Source organism: Arvicanthis niloticus, chromosome 2 (assembly GCF_011762505.2).
Source record: "Arvicanthis niloticus isolate mArvNil1 chromosome 2, mArvNil1.pat.X, whole genome shotgun sequence".
Taxonomy (NCBI): Eukaryota; Metazoa; Chordata; class Mammalia; order Rodentia; family Muridae; genus Arvicanthis; species Arvicanthis niloticus.
Window position 1 is genome coordinate 146990240 of NC_047659.1, and position 15255 is coordinate 147005494.

Sequence of the window (15255 nt, forward strand, 5' to 3'; positions counted from 1 at the left end):
TTGTGTTTCTGAGTTTCTTTTCTGTGGCTGGTCCAGGGTTTCCATGCAGATCTCATCAGAATCTATCCTGGGATCCTGTGGACTCTGGGAAGGTGGGAGGTCCTAGCCCCTGAGCCTATGTGGCATTGTTCTACAGGCATGACATCATATGTTCTCAAGGTAATAAATATGCGTTGTGTGTTCCTAATCATGCTTTTATCCATCACTGTTCTCGTGTGGTAAATGAGACAAAACCGACCTTGGCTTTCTCTCACTCAGGTGTGTCTACACTCTGTGCTGTCATGGTTCTCTGCTGCAGATCAGAGGATCTATTCTGTCTCTACCCTCAGCTACACTAGTGTTTTAAGTTCCTTATGAAGAGAAAGGGAGGATGCTTGCATGTCTGGACACCTTTCTGTGCTCTGTTGGTCAGATCCATTCCTGTCTGTGCTCTTTCTTTACTTGGAAAACATCTGCTGCTAATTCTTTTTCCCTCTCCTCTCCTCTCCTCTCCTCTCCTCTCCTCTCCTCTCCTCTCCTCTCCTCTCCTCTCCTCTTCTCTCTCTCTTTCTCTCTCTCTCTCTCCTCTTTTCCTCTCTCCTCTCTCCTGTCTCTCCCCTCTCTCTCTTCTTCTCTTTCATGTCTCTCTCCTGTCTCTTTCTCCCTTCTCTCTCTCTCTCCCTCTCCCCTCTCTCTTTCTTCCTCTCCCTTTCTCTGACTTATTTTATTTATTTTGGTTTTTAGAGACAGATTCTGACTATTAGCCTCTGGTTGTAACAGGCTAGAATATGCCTGCCTCTGCTTTCTTCGTGCGTTATTAATCCTCTGGTATTAAAGGTATGTGCCACTGCACCTCGCAAGGTTGATTTTTATTTTATGAGTATTGTGTTTTGCCTGCATGTACATGTCCGTGCATCACATGCATGTCTGGTGCCCATGAAGTGCAGAAAAGGCTGTTGGGTCTTCTAGAGCTGGAGTTACAGATGGTGGTGAACCACCGTGTAAGTGTTGGGAATCTAACTTGGGACTTTTGCAAGAGCAGCCAGTGCTCTTCACTGATTAGCCATCTCTCTAACTCTTGGTTTTTCTTAGAAGGTGGTTGCTCGTGCTAGGGACTCAAGGAGCAAGATACCCATCACTAGTTCTCCAGGTATGTGAAGCTTGTTCCTCACTGTGGACACTGGGTTTTCCCCTCATCTCAGTCTGAGGTGTAGGGAGGAGGCTTTGGGTTTAAATGAGTCCAGCTTCCTGTCTCTGGCTTTCACATGTGAACGGAATAGGCACTCATGCTACAGGCTGAAGTAGGGCCCCATTACCCCTACTGCTGCAGCTATGGGTGCTGCTGTCATCTTGAGCTTTGATGTGGGAGGAGCCAGGGGGACAGGCAGCAATGGGTGTCACAGGCCCAGGGCTCGACAGAAGGCCCCGAGGTGGATTCTGCTACTAACAGATGGAGCCTAGTGAGTGAATGTCAGCTGGACACTCAGGGATCAGGGTTCTGGGGAAGGGTATGTGGGCATTGACCAGTCTGTAAACATGCAGAAATGCTATAGAAGTAATTGATTAGTAGCGATCATGTAATTGCAGGGTAATCACATGGTTATTTTTGCTTTGCAAATTAAAGTGTTACTATGAGATTGAACAATTATGCAGGGTAATTAGAGGCTGAGTCACATGCTAATTCTGGTTAAAATAATCAGGTGAACCACGGGATGGGCAGTTCCTGTACAAACATGGGGTGATATGATATTATTATTGTATGTGACAAGGGGTGGCTGGCCTTGTCTGTGTCCCAAGGGCTTTCATCAATGATTTCCTTGTAGTGCTCACCTGGTACAAACTGCAGTGTTGCAATGTATGATATGAGGTGTCCTCCATAAACTCAAGGTGGTACTGAGAGGTAGGTCATTATTTTTTGTTGTTTTGTTTTTATACATTTACTTTGTTTACGTGAGTACACTGTTGCTCCCTTCATATCCGGAAGAGAGCACCAGATCTCATTACAGATGGTTGTGAGCCACCATGTGGTTGCTGGGAATTGAACTCATGACCTCTGGAAAAGCAGTCAGTGCTCTTTGCCACTGAGGCATCTCTCCAGCCCGAGGTAAGTCATTGTTGAGGGTATGAATTCTTTTATGGATTAGTTCACCCATGAGCTCCTACTCAGTAGGCTGTTTGGAGATGGGGCTTGATTAAAGGAAGGTGGTCACGGGGGCAGGTCTTGGTTCTCTTCCTCTTTACACACACACTGAACACTGATGGTTTACCCTCTAAAGCCACGGAGCCAAAATGCCATGAATCGAAGGCTCTGCAAAGTGAGCCAAGAAAAACCTCTTCCCGTTGATGTTGATTATCTCAGTTATTTTGGTGGAGTGGAGATCTGACTGTGTGGCCACTTACACAGAGGAAGGGAGCCTGGGAGCCAACACCAGTGTTCCTGGCTTACTGAGGCCATTCTTAGAAAGTCAGGGCAGTGGGGACGACACCAGGGACACGGCTCCATATTCCCACTTGCAGGAGACCAAATCCTTTCTCGAGACCTGTGCTCAGGAGAAGCCATGATACTCAATCTCTGCAGAAAAGAATTTCAGGATGAGCCAGAATGAGGCAGAGTCAGAATGAAGCCAGAGTCAGCAGAGTTAGGAAGCTACTTTAATATAAATTCAATCAAACATTTTAATAGAACTAGTGTTCAGAAAAAAAAGATCAAGGCACACCCAAGTATGGGCGTGGGCTCAAGAGACCAGCCTGTGTGAGTGTCTTTAGACAGTAGCCAAGCATATGATTTTGGCAGTTTTTGAAGCACAGGTCAAGGGATTAGTTAGGATTTTCTTTTCCTTTTTAATCTCTTTTTCACCCTTTTCAGTAAGTGTGATTATAAGATGGTCCTTGAGGTGCCTTCCTCAGGGTTGCTGTTGGACAAGGTAAAACCATACGCTGCAGAAAATCACACAAAGGGGCCAGGACAGGAGTGTACTGTCAATGGGGTTTCTGGGGAAATTCCTAGAGAAGTTCAGGTTTATGGCAGGGAAAGGGAAAGGCCATACTAGGTCATGCATGCTTAGCTTATGCAAGCATGGCTCCCTGCTGCCTTAGCAGTCTTATTTAAAGCATCTCTTATAAGAGGAATATTCTCTCTGTGTTAGCGACTTTCATGGTGAATGTACTGGATGCTTTAAAAACAAACAACTTTGTATTGATCCTTTATGAATTTCACATCATGCACGCCAATCCCACTCACTCTCTGTCCCTTGGTAACTGCCCTCCACCTTTGCAACCCCACCCCTGACAAAGAAAATAATTAAACAAAACAAAAGCTTGTCGTGAAAGCTGTAGTGTGTCACAGTGTGACACACAGCACACCCTTTTGTCCACACATCTTTATTTGCAAGTGTTTGTTGCAATGAGCCATTGGTCTGGTTCGAAGCTTCTGGCTTCTGCTACACCATCAATACCAGATCCTCACAGGGACTCCTCTTGGATATTCTGTGTTGCCGTGTGTCATGGACATCCTGCAGCTTTGGGTCTGCAGGGCTGGCCCCTTTATGTGCTGCATCAGTTCATAGATGAATTAGATGTTGGGTCGGGGTAGACCAACTTAAAGCCCTGGATCTGGGGCTAGGTGGTCAACCTTCCAGGTCTCCTGTACTCATATCACTGGGGTGAGCTCTCCAGCCCTGCCCCAGTTAGCTCACCCAATGCAGTAGCTGGCAAGAGGCAGGGCCATCTCTCCTGCTCTCACATCCTCTGAGCAGCTCACATGAGCTCCTGCCACTAGAGCCAGCTCTACTATGCTGCTGCCCAGGCAAGGTGCAGGGTCTGCTCTCTGGAGTGCTGTAGCTGATGAAGGCCAGGAACAGCTCTCCTGCCTGCTTCAGGCAGCGAGGGGTGAGGAAGGAGAGAGGGAGAGAGCATCTCTCCCTCACCCACACCACCACATAGTAGACAGAGAGCTGGGCCAGCCCTCTGGAGTGTTGCAGCTGGTGAGGGGCAGAGACAGCCCTCCTGAACCCACACCACCAGAGCCAGCTCTCACACGCTGCCCAGGCAAGGGGTGTGGCCAGCTCAGCACAATGCTCAAACATCAATGTGGTGTCAGGCGGCAGCCCAGATCAGGGACATCTGCATGGCCTTCAGTGGTACATGAGCTGAGTTCATCAACACAGACGCTGTGATCGTTTGTATGTGCTCAGCCCAGGGTGTGGCACTATTAGAAGTGTGGCCCTGTTGGAGTAGGTGTGCCACTGTGGGTGTGGGCTTTAAGACCATTGTCCTAGCTGCTTGGGAGCCAGTATTCTCCTAGCAGCCTTCAGATGAAGATGTAGAACTCGCAGCTCCTCCTGCACCATGCCTGCCTGGATGCTGCCATGTTCCTACCTTGATGATAATGGACTGAACCTCTGAACCTGTAAGCCAGCCACTATGAAATGTTCTTATAAGAGTTGCCTTGGTCATGGTGTCTGTTCACAGCAGTAAAACCCTAAGACAGACCCTGATTGCAGTAGGATCACTGACCCAGTCATGGTCTCTGTCAGCAGCATGACCCACTGACATCCACATGGTCTCAGGTGGCAGCCCAGACCACAGACATTGGTGTGGCCTTTGAGGGTAACTTAGGCCATGGACATCAGACATCAACACAGATCCAGACATGGCCCTCAGCAGCAGCCAGGGCCATGGCCTCAGGCGGCAGCCCAGACTGCTGATGTCCGGGTGGCCTTCTGGCAGCATGAGCCACAGGTAACAGCACAAACCTGGCTGCTGTAGAGCCATGAATCCAGACATGGTCCTTGGCAGCAGCCCAGGCCTGGACATCACCATGTGTGCAGGCTTCTCATACCCCCCCCTGTGTTGAGCCTACAGTTCCACCTTTCTCCACAGCATATGAACCCTCATACACTTTCTCTCCTGTTCTTCACCTCACACTCCGACTTTCCTATCTCTCCTTCACATACTCACTCATCACATTCCTTCAGGCTGGGCCAGAGTCTTTGTGCTTTTTTTTTTTTTTTTTTTTTTTTTTTTAATTCTCTTGTGTAGTACATCCTGACCCCAGTTTCCCCTCCCTCTTCTTCTCCCAGTTCCTCTCTCCACCTTCCCTCTTCCCCTGGCCCACTCCTCTGTTTCCCTCTACAAAAGGGCTGGCTTTCCATGGATCTCAGCCAAACATTGCATATTAAGTTGTAATAAGACTAGGCAGTGGTGGTGGTGCATGCCTTTAATCCCAGCAGGAGTTAGAGGCAGGTGGATCTCTGAGTTCAAGACCAGCCTGATCTACAAACTGAGTTTCAGGACAGCCAAGGCTATACAGAGAAACCCTGTCTTGAAAAACAAAACCAAGAGGCTGGATAGATGGCTCAGCAGTTAAGAACACTGGTTGCTCTTCCAGAGGTCCTGAGTTCAATTCCCAGCAACCACATGGTGGCTCACAACCATCCGTAATGGGATCCAATGCCCTCTTCTGACTTGCAGGTGTACTTGCAGATAGAGCACTCATATATATAAAATAAATAAATACAATAAATCTTTAAAAAAAAAAACCTGAGTATATCTTCTTATATTAAGGCTGGACAAGGCGACCCAGTAGGGAAAAAGGTCCCAAAAGCAGGCAAAATAGTCAGGCAGCTGTTAGATATCTCATTGTTAGATATCTCACAAGAACATCAAGCTACACAACCATGACATATTCAGAGGGCTGCTTGTCGGTTCAGTCTCTAAGTTCCTATAATCCCTGGGTAGTTGACTCTCTGGGCCATTTTCTGGTGGTGTCCTTGACCCCTCTGGTTCCTATAATTCTTTCTACCTCTCTTCTGTAGGATCCCGTGAGTTCTGCCTAATGTCTGGCTGTGGGTCTCTGCACCTGTTTTCATCAGTTGCTGGGTGAAGCCTCTCTGATGACAAGCGGGCAAGACACCAATCTATGACTATAACAGAGTATCATTAGTAATCATTTTACTGGCTTATTAATTTGTCAAACAAAACCAAACCAAATAAGCCAAAACAAAGTAAAATTAAACAAAAAGTCCATAAAAATTCCAAGTTTATTTTGTGTGTAGTGCCTGCCCTGAAATGTGGCTGACAGACCCTTTTGCCAGTGGGTACCAATTGCAGCTAACTTCTTAGCTAGAAGCGGGATTCCATGCCTGCTTTCTCATCTCAGTACTGGGACCCCATTGGGCTTGACTGTTTGCAGGTCTTGGGTGTGCTGCAACAGTCTGTGAGTTCGTGTGTATGTCTGGAAGACACTGTATCTGTGGAGTCCTTCATCATCTTGGGCTCTGACAATCCTTCCACCGTCTCCTTTGACTAGATCCTTGAGCCTTGAGGGGAAAGTCTTGATGAGGCATCCATCTAGGCACAAACCGTGATTTGTCTCTGCTGTGATAGTTGAACAAAGCAGATATTCATGCATGTGTCAGACATTCATACACACAGTAGGTGTTCATGCACACAGTAAGTGTCCATGTACACAGCAGATGTTTGTGCATGAAGTGGGTACTTACACACACAGTAGGTGCTCATGAACACAGTGGGTGTTTGTACAGGGGATATAATAGTCCACAAACCTCATACCAGCTGAGATGTTCCCTAGACCTGACCAAAGGCTTGGATATGCCACAAGCACTTGGTGCTACCTTCCTAAAAGGTTCTGTGTGGTGGAGCTGCTGCTTGGGCTCACATTTTCTCTTTTAATCTACACCTTTCTGAGCAAAGCAGGTCTTTTTCTTCAAGTATCGTCTTTGTCCCCACCTTTGAGTGTTCCAGGTCCCCAAAGCTGCTCTGTCTCCAGTATGAGATATTGGACAGTTCAAAATTCCCTGAAATGTATGTGCTGTGTGGTTTTGTCCATTACCAGAGGCTTTGGTGTCCCTAACATTGGAGCATGCTCATGAGCCTGGCCAGATGGGACATGGCTCTCCTGTGCCATGACAGAGTTCTGGCAGGGACCACATTTCTTGACATCGAGGATGGAGACTTGACACAAGAGCCAGGAGATTTGGACACAACTGTAGAGATGCCAGCCACAGGCTGGGACAGCACTGCCCCAGGGACCAATCAGCAGCCAAGGCTCCAATCACCCCTCTCAGTCTTAAGTGAAGACCATAATGGGACAGGCCTCCTTCACAGCTTCTCTGCAGTCTCACCCTCAGAAGACCCCAGTAAGGTGCAAGTAGAACCCCAGCTTAGCCTTCCAAGCTCGACTTTCTGGGTCTTCCTAATTACACTCAGAGAAGTGGAGTTTCCACAAGTCAAAGGATTCGGTTTACAACCACACCCTGAAATTTAGTAGGTCAGTTTGCTCTAAATTAGCTGAATCCTTCCTTCAAATCCAGAACACAGCACAAGCAGCTCAGGGAACTGGTGATTTTGTGGTTGGGAAGAGGAGCAATTAAGTGCATCCTGGAGAGTCATAAAAGCAGGCAGCGGTTTGGGAAGGCTTAGGTTGTAGGCTGCCAGTTCTGGGTGCCTTTCTTCTGTGCTTCTTTTCTTCTCTGTCTCTTCATCCCTCTCCTGTGTTTTCTCTCTTCCTTCTTCGGTCTTTTGCTGTCTCTCCTGTGTTCTTTTCTCCCTCCTCCAGCTCCTCCCCCACCACGTGTTCTCCTTCCTCTAGCCCCTCCCCCTGTCCTGCAGAGCATGAAGGTTAAGTGTGAAATTATGAAAAGATCTTCCTCTGGAAATGTCCCGTTACATAAGAACTCAGCTGGCACTTAGGGTGGGTGTCTCTTAGCCTTCCTGTCCAGACTGACAACCCACCTGCGTGGATGTCTCTCAGACCCTACATGCTAGTTAGCAACTAGGACACACGAAAACATTGGAAATTAGGGGAAAAAATGAGTTCAACATGCACCTTATAGAACATGACAAAACAAATGCTGAATTATCAACCTTGTAACATTTTAAACTCAGCAACAACAACAACAAAAAATCACTTTGTCTTTTCATGAAAAGAAAATCAGTTGCAACTTCTTGTCGAATCCAGCACCCAGGAAACAGCCCAAGCTTCCTATCTCAGACCACTCTCCACAGTCTGAGGCATGGATCTCAGGGATGTGTTCTCAGAGTGCCTTTGAGCAGGATGTAGGAGAGGGTCCCAGCCACAAGTCATGGGGGAATCCTCATGTCCTCTGGGGTGTGCTTGGAGGATATTTTGTCTTAAAACATCTGAGGTGAACAGAAGGGAAATCTTTTTTTTGTTTGTTTGGTTTTTTTTTGTTGTTGTTGTTGTTTTGCTTTTGGGGGGGTTGTGGGTTTTTTTTTGTTGTTGTTGTTTGTTTGTTTGTTTGTTTGTTTGAGACAGGGTTTCTCTGTGTAGTCCTGGCTGTCCTGAAACTCACTTTGTAGACCAGGCTGCTGGCCTCGAACTCAGAAATCCGCCTGCCTCTGCCTCCCAAGTGCTGGGATTAAAGGCGTGCATTACCACCACCCGGCCAGAAGGGAAATCTTAAGAGTCAGTTCTGAACCACCGAGATATCCTTTCAAGGATGAGCACATGGGAACTCAGTAGAATTATGTTTGGAATGTTCCAGAGTAAACATCTCCTTGTACCCTTGTGCATTAAATTGTCACTGCAGCCAGGACACCAGTGGCTTGTGGCCATCCTCCTCTGTGTTCGAAAGGCACTAGAAGAACCATTTTGCTGGCCAGTTCGAGGCTGTCCTCAGAGAGAGCTGGTTAGGACTCCTGAGTTCTGGGCATCCCCAGCACAGATCTTTAGGATGATAGAGCCATGCTCAGGGCAGCGACAGCTAAATGTGCTTCCTTAGTCTTCTGGTTTACTACGAAGAGAAGAGTCTATGATCTGAACCTCGTGCTAGGAAATAAAACCTGGGTCTTGTGTTGGGAGCCAGTATGAAGTATTTGAGCTAAAGTCGAAGCCACATCAGAGGTCAGATCAAGGTCAGGGATTTGGAGACACCAGGCCAAGCCAAAGACCCCCAGAAAGCACAAGCTGACCTTTAGCTCCTGTCATCACTGAAGAGCCATGCTTCCAAGCCTGCCACCATGGCTGCTGCAGACCACCTGCTTGTCCTAAAGGCAATTAGAATTAAACTGTGTCTCTATCTTCCCGACTTGGATGCTCGCCTTCGTATGCGCAACCCCGAATTCTCCTTAAGTGGAGGGCACCGTGACATGACTACTAAAACTGAGCCATCCAGGGACACTGGGAGAGATCCTGCAGCAAATGGGACATTCTTAAAGTGAAGATTCACATGGGGTCTGCCACCATTGTATATGTATTTCAACCACAGAGCCGGTTGAAAGATTACAGTCAGATCCAAGGATCCTGGGAGACAGAGGAGTGTCCATCAAAGATGGCCGTATCTCAGTATCCCCGGGAACCCATGAATGTAGCCCTTTGGCAAAGATAACAGTCACAGCAAAGGGAGCCAACCATCAGTGCTGACTGGCCTTCATGCAAGCAGAGAATCCTGGTGTGTCCAGAGGGAGTCATGGTGTGTCTTAAGGGTGGAAGCTGGAGGAGAAGGGGCTATGAAGACAGGGACTTTTGGCTTAGCTTCATTCTGAGAAGACCACTTGTGACCCCTCAGTTGTAGGAACCGTGGACAGGAATTGGGTTGCTTAGAAAAGTCACAGGAAATCAACAAGGACCAAACAGGTAGAGCCAATCATCCTTATGTTCTGCAGAGCCATTCACGAAGGGTCTGGTGGCCTCCTAAGCAGAAGAGCCCAGGCATCCTCAGCATCTCTTTCTGCCCCAAGGGGAGGTTCTTGTGGCTTCAGCCCCTGCCCAGCAAACCCTCTTCTCTCTGCACACACACATTTGTCTGTTAAAGACATATTTCTGTAAAGACAAATGTTACAGAGGTTCTGACTTCAAACACTACAAACAATCACTCAGGTGGACTGGAGAGATGGCTCAGTGGTTAAGATCACTGGCTGCCCTTCCAGATAATCAGAGTGCCAGTCCCAGTGCCAGTTACAGGGGATCCAATGATCTCTTGTGGCGTTTGCTGGCACCAAGCATATGGACACACACATACGCAGGCAAAACGTTTATACACATAAAACAAACAAAAATAAATCTTAAAAAAAAAAAAAAAAACCGGGCTGGAGAGATGGCTCAGTGGTTAAGAGCACTGTCTGCTCTTCCAGCAGTCCTGAGTTCAATTCCCAGCACCCACATGGTGGCTCATAACCATCTGTAATGGAATCCAACGCCCCCTTCTGGTGTGTCTGAAAACAGCAACAGTGTACTCATATACATAAAATAAATAAATAAATCTTTTAAAAAAATCACCAACACTCAACAGTCATCTGAGATGTCTGTTCTCATGGGTTTTCTCATCTCTACTCAAGAGGCAGACTCTGGTGGGGGCCGGGAGGAGGGGAAATGACTCAGTCAGTGAAGTGCTTGCCACACAAGCACAAAGACATAGTGTGATCCCTAGCACACACACTAAAACAAAGCAAAAACAGAACAAAATGTCAGACACTGCAGCACACACCAACAGCCACGAGAGGCAGAGACAAGAGGATCTGCCCAGTTTGCTGGCCTTGCTGGCCAGTCCAGCCACATTAGTGAGCTCTGGGTTCAGTGGGAGACCTTGCCTTGAGAAACAAGGTGTAGAGCAACTGAGGGAGACTCCCAGTGTCAAGCTCTAGTCCTCAATCACACCCATTCATGTGTACCTGCACACACACACACACACACACATGCACACACACACACACACACACACACACGCACGCACGCACACACGCACACACAGAGGCCAGGGTGGGCCCCATACCCTACGGGCTCAGAGGAAATGGCTTCCTTCCTCATCTGCCCCTTATCCGCTAGAGGAGGACTGTAGTGTCAGGTGGACCCCACTGCCTCTCAGACCCAGCAGTGCAGTGCCCCCATCTCTCTACAGGACTCAGCCTTTCTCTGACTGCCTTCTTGCTTGACATAGCGGGCCACATACAACTTCAGGGTCGTTTCCTCCCCAAGGTCCTCAATTCATACACTACACAAAGTCCTTTTGTCATTTTCTCGATGAGAAGGGACACTCCCTTCACAGGTCAGGGATGCGGCTGAGTGACAGCTGTGTTTGCATGGCTGCTTGCACAGAGCTGGCTGCTTGATAAGACCAGGTGCCAGGGAGGGACAGTGGGAGAGATAATAGGGATGGGAGAAGGGAAAGAGGAGGTGCTTCCCTTCCCAGCTTTCTGGCAAGAGAAGAAAGAGGACCCAGTTCAGGGACAAGGCTGTGAGGGAAACCTGTCTTGGACTGTTTCTCATGCATCTCTCTTCAGAAACCTAGCAAGGTCCCAGCATGGGAGAGGTATGTTGGACGTGGGTCAGTGAAATTAAAAGCTCCACACAGGCGGCTCTAATCCCTTTCTCCTGTGTCAAGGTCGGGCATGTGGGGGCTGGACAGACGAAGCTGTCTGTGTACCATCTGCCAAGCCATGGGCCCGTGTGCCATGACACCTGGTGTACGCTCAGAAGAGGGGACAGAATGTCTCACTTCCTCGAGATGCCAGAAGATCCTTGGGGGCTGCTGGGCTCTGGACCACCTTGGACCACAGAGATTGTGGGATGGGACTGACAACCCCATGTGGAGAAGGCACCCATAGAGGGAGGGTTGTTTCAGGAGGGAACAGCCCCATCCTTTGCAAGGTCTACCCCAGATGTTCAACTCTGAGCCCCTGGATGGGGGAATGAGAAGGAAGACAGAGGGGGAAGGTTGAGACGGAGGTAAGTGTGGCCGAGAAGGAACTGGGCTACAGCCTTAGGAATTCTGTCAGGATGGGGAGACCCCTTCATGTATCGCTTAATCACCAGCTCCGGTCCTGCCCCTATTCAGCTCAAGACCATGGCAATAGAAGACATAACATCCTCCAAATGATGAGACTTTAATTTTAATGCTCTTTGATGGACTGGCTCAGGAAGTAAGTCCACTGAAGGGGCTTTACTCTGCTGCTTTCTGGCTATCTGCAGCAGGGGAATGTTTTCAGAGTCTTTTCAATACAATGATGGACTGGTGAGAACAGCTCCGCTTCAAGGAGGGGGAGGAGCTTGGCCTGTGGGGGAGGGCAGAATTGGGGGTTGTCATGAAAAGTGGGTCAACAGAAAAGGGGTGAAGGGCCTGAAGGTGCTAAGTGGGTGGGTTTTGGGTGTTGTCTCTGAGAACTTTCAGTAGCCAGGAGCTGTCTTAACCTGCCTCAAGCCAGCCTGGTGAGATCCTATGTTACACAAATAAATATCCCTCCTAGTCCTGAGGAGTAAAGTGTTTTGTCACTTCTCACACCCCTGGAAACTACCTTCCTGGTTTCTTTCTCCTTGACAAAGCAATTTATTTTGCTAGCCTTTCCCATCTTTGGGAAGACTTGTGGGATAAGCAAAGGGTAGCTGACAAGGGATTAAGAAGATTATTCTGTGGGTGGGTGGAGACATGAAGGGGAGTCTGTGGGAGTGTGAGGGGACAGTGGATATGTCTATGGATGTATACAGAGGTGTGAAGGGGTGTCTGTGCATGTCTGAGTATGTAGGCGTATCTATGGACGTGTGTGGGTATAAGGGTGTGTCTTTGTGAGTGAGTGTGTGGGTGTGTTTAAGTGTGTTTATGTGAGTGTGGGGGTGTGCCTTTGGGCATGTGTGGGGATGTATGGGTATGTGATGAACAGGGTGTACTTACCCACACACGCCTCAGGCTGCAGCAATGTATCAGGTGGGTTCAGACTCTGCTTGCATCTGCAAGCTGTGTAATCACCCACAAAGTCACTCCATGCTCCTGGCTGTGTGGTTTTTTTCTCTTCCTTTCTTTTCCATAGCGTCTTACCCTGCAAGTGACAATTAATGTTCGAAAGAACATAAAATGGAGGAGAAATTACAGCAATTTATCAGCTGAAATTATAGGTGTAGACACATGTCAGCAGTGGAAATGGTTTCTATCAAAATTAAAGTATTTAGAGATTTTCCTCAAATTTCAAATTATGCAAATTCCATTTTCTGAGATGCCACAGCATGGTGGCTTTAATTGCAGGCTTACTAGGAATGTCTCGAGAAACACAGGGACTTGAGGGTCTCTCTCCTTCCTAGGCAGTTCTTTCATGCCCACAACTCACAAATGCAGGAGAGGCGTTATCCAAGAGCCAGACAGACCTAAGCGGTGCGGAGGGCTGTGGCTTCCACAGATGCACAGGGGCCGTAGAGGCCTGCAGCAGCTAGACGGCAGAGTCTGTCCACCCCAGAGACAGCCAAGAACTGGAGCAGTGGTGCCTGGTAGTACCTTGGCCAGGGTAACCCTAGCATACCATACAGTACCTCACCAGGTTCCCAGATGAGTCAGTGACCTCAGCTCAATGTGATCCCAAGCCCCTCCTTGGTTAAATTTTACTCAGTGGTCCACAGGAACACAACTGCTCTGTGCTGTAGTTTGGATGCAGCTTGAGTGTTCCCAGGATTTTCATGCTGAAATTTTTAAAAAGATCTATTTCATGCATATGAATGCTTTGTCTGCATGTATATCTATCTGTACACATGCAGGCCTGGTGCCTATGGAGTCCAAAAGAGGGAGTCAGATCTCCTGAAGTGAGAGATATGGGTGGTAGCTGAGTTGTTCATCTAGGTGGCTCTCCTGCAACCACCCCACCAGGGCTAGCTCTCCCGCTTTGCCCAGGTGAGGGGTGGGGCCAGCTCTCCTGCTTGTAGCAGCCAGCAAGAATCACTGATGCCCTTGGGGACAGCTCTCCCATGCTGCCCAGGCAAGGTTTGGGGGCTCTCCCTCATCTACGATAGTCAAGTGCTTTATGATTCTTACATGTTTACAAGATCTAGATTCCGTAAACGTGGTCTGTTACGCTGATTAAATCTGAGCATTGAATGATCCTTGAATTATTGAGGTTAACCGAAGTCCATTGTGTGTTTCTTTGATATTCTGTGGGAGGCCCATTTGATAACATCTCTGCAAGGGATTCCCACTACCATCTATGTCTACCAGGTAAGAGACAAAAGACAAGCTCTCTGCTCACCCTGTTAACAACGATGTGGGGAATCACATCGCTTCCCCTTGCATCTGAGTCTGAGTAATGGAATGGCTACTGTGACCACAGGGTTTGGGGTAGATCCCCCCCCCTTTTTTCTAGAATAGGGTCGGTATTAACAAAAAGGAGCACAGCTCTTAATCACCCTCTCCCAAGCCCCATCTGAGAGAAAAGTTTTTGAGTTCCATATACCCTGTCTGTTCTGGATTGGAATTCCCTAAAATGCCCCGTCCACAATATGTGAGAGATGCCAGTAAAGTCTCAGAACTCTCTGCCAGGAGGCCAGGCTCTGGCTTTCCTCCACCACCCCTCATCCTTCTGGTGTGGTGGCTGTTTTGTGTTCATGGCATTTTAGCTGGAGGAAGGACCCGGGAGCAGGAAGCCTATTTCATACTGGTGAGACAGAAGTCCTTAACTCACCTGCCTCTGTCACTGAGTATGGTTGGGAGTGTGGCACATCGGGAGAGGAGGAACACTGACAGCTGTGTGCCGTCAGGTCCCACTAACCACGAGGCTTGCACTTTAACCAGATCTTTTCATCAGAGCCTCTGTGTGCGATTTGTCTGGGCTTTTACTCCTATCGCACATTCGGGTTGCTTTTCCTTTTTGTAGCTGCTGGGCAGCAGGGACAGTACTGACTTTTGTTTGTGAATCCTACACCTGACAACTTAGCTGAACTGATTGGTTCTCATGATTATCTGTGTGTTTAAAAGTTTTCTATAAACAAAAACCTCTATCGAGCAATAATACCAACCAACCAGAGCTCCCCAGGGTCTAAACCACCAGCCTGGGGCCCATGACTCCATCTGTATATGTAGGGGAGGATGGCCTTGTCGGGCATAGTTGGGAAAGGAGATCCTTGATCCCATGAAGGCTGAACACTGAGTCAGGGGGAATTCGAGGGTAGGGAGGTGGGAGTGGGGGGTAGGTGGGAGCACATCCTCATACAAGCAGGAGGAGGGGGATGGGATAGGGGGTTCCTGGGTGGTGGGGAGAATGGGGTAAGGGGATAAAATCTGAAATGTAAATATAATATCCAATAAAAAAAACAAAAACAAAACAAAAAACCCTCTATCTTCCTTAATTCCTAGTCCTTTTTTTTTTTTTTTTTTTTTTTTAAGGCTTATTTGTTTTGGCACAGACATGTACACATACATTCATGCCAATAAAACACTAACAAACCAGGCTTTTCGATTTATTGATTTTATTTCATCTGTATAGTTGTTTGCTGCATTCACCTGTTCACCACATGGGTGGCTGGTGCCTATAGAAATCAGTAGA

At 48.0% G+C, this 15255-nt stretch overlaps 1 long non-coding RNA gene across 1 annotated transcript; it reads left to right on the plus strand.

Moving 5' to 3' along the window:
- Positions 1 to 683: 683 nt before the first annotated feature.
- Positions 684 to 3169, plus strand: LOC117702814 (uncharacterized). Its single transcript, XR_004606105.2, has 3 exons — positions 684 to 980; positions 1072 to 1129; positions 1803 to 3169. It is a non-coding gene; the product is annotated as an uncharacterized LOC117702814 (long non-coding RNA).
- Positions 3170 to 15255: the final 12086 nt, after the last annotated feature.